Genomic DNA, 8,344 nt, shown 5'->3' on the forward strand with positions numbered 1-8,344 from the left:
TCTCTCTCTCTCTCTTTCTCTCTCTCTCTCTCTCTCCCCTTACCCCAGGGTTCTAACATCATGCTGCCTGTGTTGTAACACTTTGTTTTGTCTTAGGCTCTCACAGGTCAAGACCAATTATGTCATACACACACATACCCCTTTGTGGGAGCAGTAGGCTGTGCAAGCAACCTGGTCCCGGTTGAGCAAGAGGTCTGGAACCCCGGAGACCGGGTGGGTAGTAATTTCTGCCTGCATGGGACAGAAGGTGTTTGACCATGCCTCCTGAGCCCCTGGCTCCTGTTTCAGTTACAGCCCCCAGAACCCCCACAGCCATCACAGGAGAGGTGTGTGATATTGGTCACATATTAGCAGCACCAAGCCTTCCTACATACAAATAAGGTTTCCCCAAGCTCTTAGTCCAAACCAATGAGAAGTACCTGCTGTCGAACCCCGAATCACCCCCAAAACTGTATATAAATCCTATCCAGGGAATTAAAGGTGTGTGAGAATATTCAGTCATCTGAGCCTTTTGTTCTAAGAGTTTTAACACTTGGGAAGTGGTCTGCTCTCCCGAAATGCAGCCTGAAGCTGTGCTGTACTCCTCACTGGCTAGCTGGCCTCTGGTTGGCCCAGCTCGACTTAGGGCATGGTGGTGTAGAGTAAACTGAGCGACCTGGAAAGCGCAGCAGAGGTGGAGGTGAAGCCATCTGCAACAGCAGAAGTGGTGGAAGCAACTTCTCCTCCCTGCCCGTGCTCACTTCCCTTTGCCAGAACTCTCACACCAGGCAGGGCCAGCAAGTTCTGTGGAAAGCCTCTGGTACACAGGCCCACACTCCTTGAATATAAAATCATCTCTCCTAATAAAAATTTTTCTGCAGGACAATCTCCTTTAGCTTCTTTCTGGCAAACGGCATATAATTTCTAACAGTATCCAGACCTGCCAGCCTTTTTCTCTATACACAACTGATGACAATCGCAAAAGCTCTCACAGTGAGGCAATGCTGAGAAGGAGAACAGAAGTGTCTGAATACAGTAGTTCAAAAAGACACACATAGAACACTGTAGTTTATGTGTCATGGAAACAATGAAAAAAATGCCCCCAAAGCTTTACTTTCCTTACATTATTCTAAATCTGATGATGTTTTATTAATAGGCTACTATAAAAACCAGAATGGGCCTCCAGCAAGTACATTCCTAAATTAGAGGCTTGTACATCTCTGGAACCGGTTCCATCAGCATGGCATTAGATTCAGTAGAGGATGTTAAAAGTCCTAAAATAATTTGATGTAAGACTTAATAGTAGATGCCTCACTATAAGAGATTAAAAAATGTCATCTAAATGGAAATGAAGGTATGCATCTGCCTCACCTTGTGGGAGGGGCAGAAGGACCCAGAACTCCACCCAATGGCAAATCCAGCCATGGGTAAGGTGGCAGCTTTCACAGCCAGTGATCTTAATTCAACAAGTATCAAATGAATTTCTATTTGGTACGAAGTCTTTCCTGGCACAGAACCCCCATCCCAAGACATAAAGCGCTAGTCATCTAGCACATTTTGAGCTCAAACCTGTACTTTTTTGTTTGCATTCATCTGCTGGAAGAGTACAATCAGGGGAAGATCCGGAACTTGTGGGGCTTATAGTTCACACAATTAGAGGGCTGATTCTTAGGAATGGGAATACAAAACTATTAGCAGAAAACAAGCAGACATCCTTAGAAGGGGCTGTCAGATGGCAAAGTGCTTGAGCTGCATCCTCCTCCTCTGGGGACAGCACAGCAGGGCTTTAGATACTTCAGTACAGTCATTCTCTAGGAAACGGTGTGATGGGTGCTTACACATGGAAACTGCAAGTGCTGGCATATATGAGTTTGATGCTACATCACATAGTGTGCTCCTGCCACTGGCAGATATAAGCTGATCTTGGAAGCGAGATGGATATGACAGCCCTGTCTGGACTCCCCTGTATAGAAGCTCCACAATGCATTACTATCTCCCACATATAACCCCTTCTGGAACACCTTGCTTTCTCAAATGGCCTGACAAGCAACGACACTTATCTTCACAGTGAACCATTTAGTAGGATTTGAAGGGTTGACACATCGACCTCTCGCTTTTAGAGCAGTTTGGAGGATTTCTCCCCTGTTGTATAGAAATCATGACCAGAGCCAAAGGAAGCCTTTTTGCAAATGTATTACCTGAGAGAAGGTACATCATTTTACCTTTTGTGATCCAAAGCAGATGAAGGAGGCCATACCCTTTCTAGTGAAAGGAGCAGCAGAGGTCTTTCAAGATATAAATGCTGAAATGTGAATGCATGAAATATCCCAGTCTAGTGTTTTCAACTGTCACCTTTCCTTAACTACCCTGTTGGTTTTCAGGCAAATGTTTCCATGGTCTAGTTGTCAACCCCTGGTTTATTTATTTAACAGATAGGTCAAATGTCTCCCCATGCTTGAACTAATTTAGTCCTGAGGAATCTAGCCATGCATTTTTGAACAACAACCCAGGGCTCATAAACATCTCACAAAACAAAACAACAAAACAAAACTTGCCCCAAAGACAGTCACCTACCTCCTTCATGTAGCTGGGCTGCAGATGCTTCTGGTTTGGGATGCTTAGGGCTCATAGGTGGGAAGACATCAACACTGAAAATAGGAAAGAGTATCTCAGATGTTCTCTTAAATTGGGAATCTACGTGTCTGTTATAACTGCATGAGATACTTGACTGACTTTGGAGTAAGCACACTGCAGTTTCAGTAGAGAGGTACCTAGTTTAACTTCTCAATGATGAGGAACAACCAACCCTAAAGGCAATTCAGAGCTTGAAGAAATATGTGAAACATGAGCATAGATGGAGTTTTAGCCTTCTGGTGAGAAAAGGGTTCAAAGCAGAAACGTGCATGACTGAAGTGAGGAAGACAGGGAGGAAATGGAGGGAAGGGTAAGAGAAGGGAAAGAGAGACAGGAAGGGAAAATAGGTAGGGAAAGGATGATAGAACCAGAAGCTGAACCATACTGTTCTTTAGATCATGCTAAAGGTTTGACTTTTTATCTAATAAGCACCACTGTATACATATGTGAAAACCCTTTTAGACAGAGAATGAGGAGAGTAGAGTCTTTAGGTGTTTAACAGCAAGCAGATTTTGTAAAGATCTTCTGAGTCTCATGCAGGATCTCAGAGCAACAGAAATGTTTGTTTCTAGAGTGCCCATGCCTCATAAAATAAGCAATAAAGGGAAGCTGTAGATACATGTACACTGTAGAAACAGATACGCTGTAAATACAGGTATACTGTAGATACAGGTACACCGTAGCTGCGAAGAGAGAGGGTCACACAGCTTTTATGTGTGGCCCATCTTTTGCCTTTCATTTTTATAAATTTGAGATGTTTTTTATATATATATAAAGAGAAAATATAAATACAATGTGAGTTTTACATGTACTCATGCACTTCACTCTAAGACGTCACTCTAGTTGCAACATTATATGTAAACAAAATATGGATACAAAAACGTGACCTGGGTAGAAGATTAATTACCTGCAGATTTTGTTTAGAAGTATTTTGTGTTTGGTTGGTTGGTTGGATGGTTTTGCTTTTGTTTTTGTTTTTGTTTTTTTTTGTTTTTTTTTGTTTTTTTTTTGTGTGTGTGTGTGTGTTTGTTGGTTTTGGTCTCAATACTAACATCCATTTTCCATTCCTGGATCCAGTTAAGGAGAACCCTCCCTGTTAACTACCCTGTTGCTTTAGTTTTCAGTCTTGATCCATCTCTAGCAGTCTCTTCATGCTTTCTTCCTCCAAGACACTGACCTGTGGTGGTGAGCATCTTGCAGGGTGTCTGTCTCCTATTTGCCTGGTGCTTTCTCAAGATTACATTCTGTAGCTGCCACTCCCGAGCTTATCTTCTCACAGACTGTGTGATCTCAGTTCCTCCACCACATGAAATAGCCTAAGGAAATCCATTTCCTTAGTCTCTCTCTGGCTCACCATTCTATTAGGGCTAACATAACCTGCGCACTAAATTCAAAGATGTTTCTGTAATGACTGTTCCAAGATATCCTATCTCTCTAGTTTTCTGTAGAGATGTTCATTAACCTTTGACTTATTGCAAATTTCACTTGTCCTGTGAATTTCATTTCAATGTTTCTCCTCGCACCCCAAAGCCACTATATACAACCATGTCTATAGTGAGAAGGGAAATATTACTTTTCTTAGAAGACATTTCATTTACCTGGATTATTGTTGTTATTCAATGGCCCAGGAACCTCTTATTCCAAAGCCTCTTCTACCTACATTGGTAGGAAACTCACATCTACCAGACCCTGGGGAGACCTGCATCTGTGTTTTCTAACCTCGGTTTTTGTTCCTTTAAAAGATAATGACTCATTCCCAATTATCATGTTTCTGGAAAGGCAGAGCTATCTTTTTCAATTTAAATTCTACCCACAGTCATAGAACCTGATCTATGGTTGAAATCAGTAAAGATAGAACACTCTGGAAGCTTCCTTTGTAATCTAGGGTAAGTCTGTAAGCATATTTGTAGAAGGAATTTTCACTTGATGAAAACTGGACTGGATGAGCTGTCTTGGAAAAAAAAATTAAAGAATCAGGGTCTAAAAACTGAGCAGAACTCTGAGATCATAAATACACTGGGACTAAAAGAGAAAGACAAAAGACATAAGCAAATGCCCTATGTCACAATAACTATCATGAATATTGAGGGGAAATGATTCCATGTGCTCTGTGCAACAACATTCCTTTCACTACTTGACATAAAGGGCTGGCTCTTGCCTCAGGGCTCTACACAAGCAACTACTTCTGCCTGGATTTCTCCCCTCTCCCACTTCTGTCTCTTTCTTCTTTAGTACAGTGTTTACCAACCTCCAGCCTAGTACCTCCTCCATGGGCTACCTCAGTTTCATGTGCATTTCCTTTATAGCATGAAATCATGTATAACCATGCACCATGCTGTAACTTGGGAAGAGGAAAGCATAGTAGCAATCATTGAGCACTGCATATGTCAAGGATGGCATTGCTCATTATACCTTCAAAAGAAAACCCTGAGCACTGGATCTATCCTCTAGTAAATGGCAGGCAACATGAGAATGAGCTCTTTATCTGTTTGACTCAACCCTGATCACTATTCTCAAGCAAAGACATTGGCAGGGAAAAGGCAATTGGCATATGATTCATTAAACAGATGAAAAACTTGCTCTCTAGACTCAAGCCCTTCTGGAATCAAATTTCAATTCTCTGGTTGTAAACTGGGGATGTTAATTTGGCTTCCAAGGTCTTAGTATATCCTCATTTGTGGAAGACAATGACAAGTCCTCACAAGATAAAGAGGGAAATAAGGTCCTCAGTGTGGTGGTCCACAGTGGAAATTTGGTACTTGGGAAGATGAAGAAGGAAAATCACAAGTTCTATACCAGCCTGGGCTACACAGCCAAACCTTATATCGAGAAATCAAAATGGTGGCTGTGTTTATTGGTTCATATCTGTTAGTTCATTACTGGTAGTGGAGAAAAAAAAAAGGATCAAAGTCAAAGGCCATTTATAAGATTCCAACTCAAAAAAATAAGTCTAAACAAATAACTACAAATCATTAAGATTATTAAGTGGCATGCCACAAGTTCAAGTTGTAGCTTCCCTATTCTTCTTAAATATTTATTTTTAATGAAATAATGAGTGTGTATGTGTGTGTGTGTGTGTGTGTGTGTGTGTGTGTGTGTGCACATATACATGCAAGTAGATTTAGATGCCTATGGAAGCCAAAAGAGACAAAAGAGGGCATCAAATCCTTTACATGTAGAGTTACAAATTATTGTGAGCTGCCTGTTGTGGATCTAGGAATTGAAATTGTGTCTTCTACATGAGCAGTAAGGGTTTATAACTGCTGAACTATCTGTCCAGCTCCTTCCTTACTCTTTTCAAACTGTTTAGTAGGGATCAAAGAGCTGCATATTTCCCAAAACACGATGTCAGAACAGACACTGCCTTTATATTTACCTCAGTGCTGGGATGCAAGACAGTCACCTTGGTTCCTGCAATGACAGCATTTCAAGAATGAGGATGGGCTCTTTCGTCTTCATAATAACACATGTCCAGTGAAAGACAAGATATGTGTCATTTCAGGACCAATCATGCTTTTGGATGGCTAACAGACAGATGAAATATCTGCTCAGCTGCTATAGAGCTATGCAGTTGCTGCCCTAGTGTACTTGCCAGGCTTACAAGCTTGGTTCAGCAAAAGTGTTAGTTAAAGTCAAAGCTCTATGACTGACAAAAATCTGGTTCCAAATTAAAAGATGAATGGGACAAAAAGGAACAGGCCACCGGCATTTCAAAGCAGGAAGACAAACAATAAGCACCCCAAAGAAAACCTGCAGTAACAATTTAGAATAAACTTCTTTGAAGTGCCTCAATCTTCAGTCCCTACAGGACAGCATGGTCATCTAACCACACCAAGCTGTATCTCATTAATTACCCTGTACAACTTAGAATGGAAACATGTTAATGGCAGGCTTATATTGTAAAGCCTGACAGTAAAGTATAAGAGATGAGAGGATACTCAAAGAAAGGACATAACAAAATTTTCTCACATTTCCTAAGCATTTAAAACATGGCATCTTGTGGACTAGACACGTAACCTAATTTAATTTCAAATTGACCTGGTGATTGATGTTTTCATTAAATACTTAGCCAAGTAGTTCCCATACACCACTACTATGCACACAGCGAGGCCCACACTATCCCTGCCTGCCTGAAACTTGTACTCTGGCAAGGAGTTGCTTATATTTAATGCATAACTAAGAGTAGAAGACAGATCTGATATACATGGGCCTTTCCTGGTGTTTAGCATTGCAAATTTCACATTGGCAAAATAAACCTACAATCTCAAACAATGGGGGACAGTTGGTTACTGGAAAAAAAATCACACCAGAAATAATCACTGTCTACACAGAACCAAGAATTACATAAACTGTGTGCAATGAGTCCTCTTTCATTGATGAAGAAATCAAGCTTTAGAAAACTTAATGTCCTTAAATCCTTAAATCAATGAGGCTGTGGAAGGTGTTCTCCTGACTCCCAGCTATATGACCCAGCACCACATACAACTTGAACTATCTTCTGCCATGTTATCCTTCCCAACCCAAATGTGGGCCAAGTACCAATTGCACAAACAGTACAAAGGCTTTCAAATATATGGTGGAAGGATATTCATGAGAATTAAAAAAAAGAAAGCTTCAGAGCCAATCCCCTAGGGCTTGCATTTGTGTGCCACTTTTTCCTGCTCAAACACCTGCAAATCCTATCTTTCCCACTTACCAGCAATGAGTAGCTCACAGAAAAACAGCAGCAACCACTTCTGTCAGGATGACTGGAGCCTTTTGTGGGAGACAAATAGTGTTTCCTCAAGTGTGAGGAGTGGGCTAGGAGGGAGGGATTGTAAAAATTGGCAAGGCATATCTAAGTATCCCTAAACTGTGACTAAAGAATGCCCCTGTAGGGTATCTCTGCAGAAGGCACCAGCTCCTTTTGATTAACAAGCCACAATTTTCCCATGTTGAAACTTAAAAAGGAAAGGATTGTTGAGCAGTTTGATATGACTGGCATCATTGATATGAAACAAGAAACCAGGGTCTCTTGACAACTGATATTTGGGGCAGAGAAAGAGGTTACCCACTCCACCTATACCATCATATGCCAGCTCTGATGTCTGTAGCATGTTCTGTTGGGTCTTGTTTCCTGTTCACAAAGCAATACTCTGCAGTTCTGTATGTGAAGCACATGCTTGTATCTGTTGAATGGATGATAAGCAGGCAACAGTTTTTGTTTCTCACCTATGAATGTGGGCAAGCTTACCCCTACTTCCCCAAGCTTTGGTGTTCTTGTGTTAGTCACTTTTAAAATACCCGCCAAAGGCAACTTTAAAAGAGAAAACCCTCAGCTGAGGGCCGTAGAGGTTTGGCCATGGCTGGTTGGCTCTTAATTCTCTGAGTCTGAGGCAAGGTGAGGATATGTACCTATTGCTGACAAAATTGTTCATAATATCAAGAAATCTAAAAATTTCTAGACAATTGACTCAGAGGTTAAGATTCGTTATTATTCTTACAGAAGACCCCAGTTCAGTTTTGGGCATCTAGATCATAAGTGCCTGTGATTACAGTTCCAGAGAATCCAACGACCTCTTCGGAACTATGAGGGTAACTGCACACTCATACAAATGTGTGTGAATGCACACATGTGCATACACTCACATACACACAAACACACACACAATTAAAACTAAAAGTGGCAGCATGTGTATAGTAGAGGATTGCAGGTTCGATCAGCAATAGGAGGAGAGGGCCTCGGCCTTGT

At 41.3% G+C, this 8,344-nt stretch overlaps 1 protein-coding gene across 4 annotated transcripts in view; it reads right to left on the minus strand.

The window, feature by feature from the left end:
* Sgcd (sarcoglycan delta) overlaps positions 1–8,344 on the minus strand; it is a 973,571-nt gene that overhangs the window by 637,414 nt on the left and 327,813 nt on the right. For 2 of the 4 annotated variants that reach the window (XM_031353948.1, XM_031353947.1), the window contains one exon: positions 2,554–2,627. The exons of the other annotated variants lie outside the window; for them this stretch is intronic. The gene's annotated coding sequence lies outside the window, so the exon portion shown is untranslated. The remainder of the gene's footprint in view (positions 1–2,553; positions 2,628–8,344) is intronic. 4 annotated transcript variants of the gene reach the window in all.

Source organism: Mastomys coucha, unplaced genomic scaffold (assembly GCF_008632895.1).
Source record: "Mastomys coucha isolate ucsf_1 unplaced genomic scaffold, UCSF_Mcou_1 pScaffold5, whole genome shotgun sequence".
Classification (NCBI taxonomy): Eukaryota; Metazoa; Chordata; class Mammalia; order Rodentia; family Muridae; genus Mastomys; species Mastomys coucha.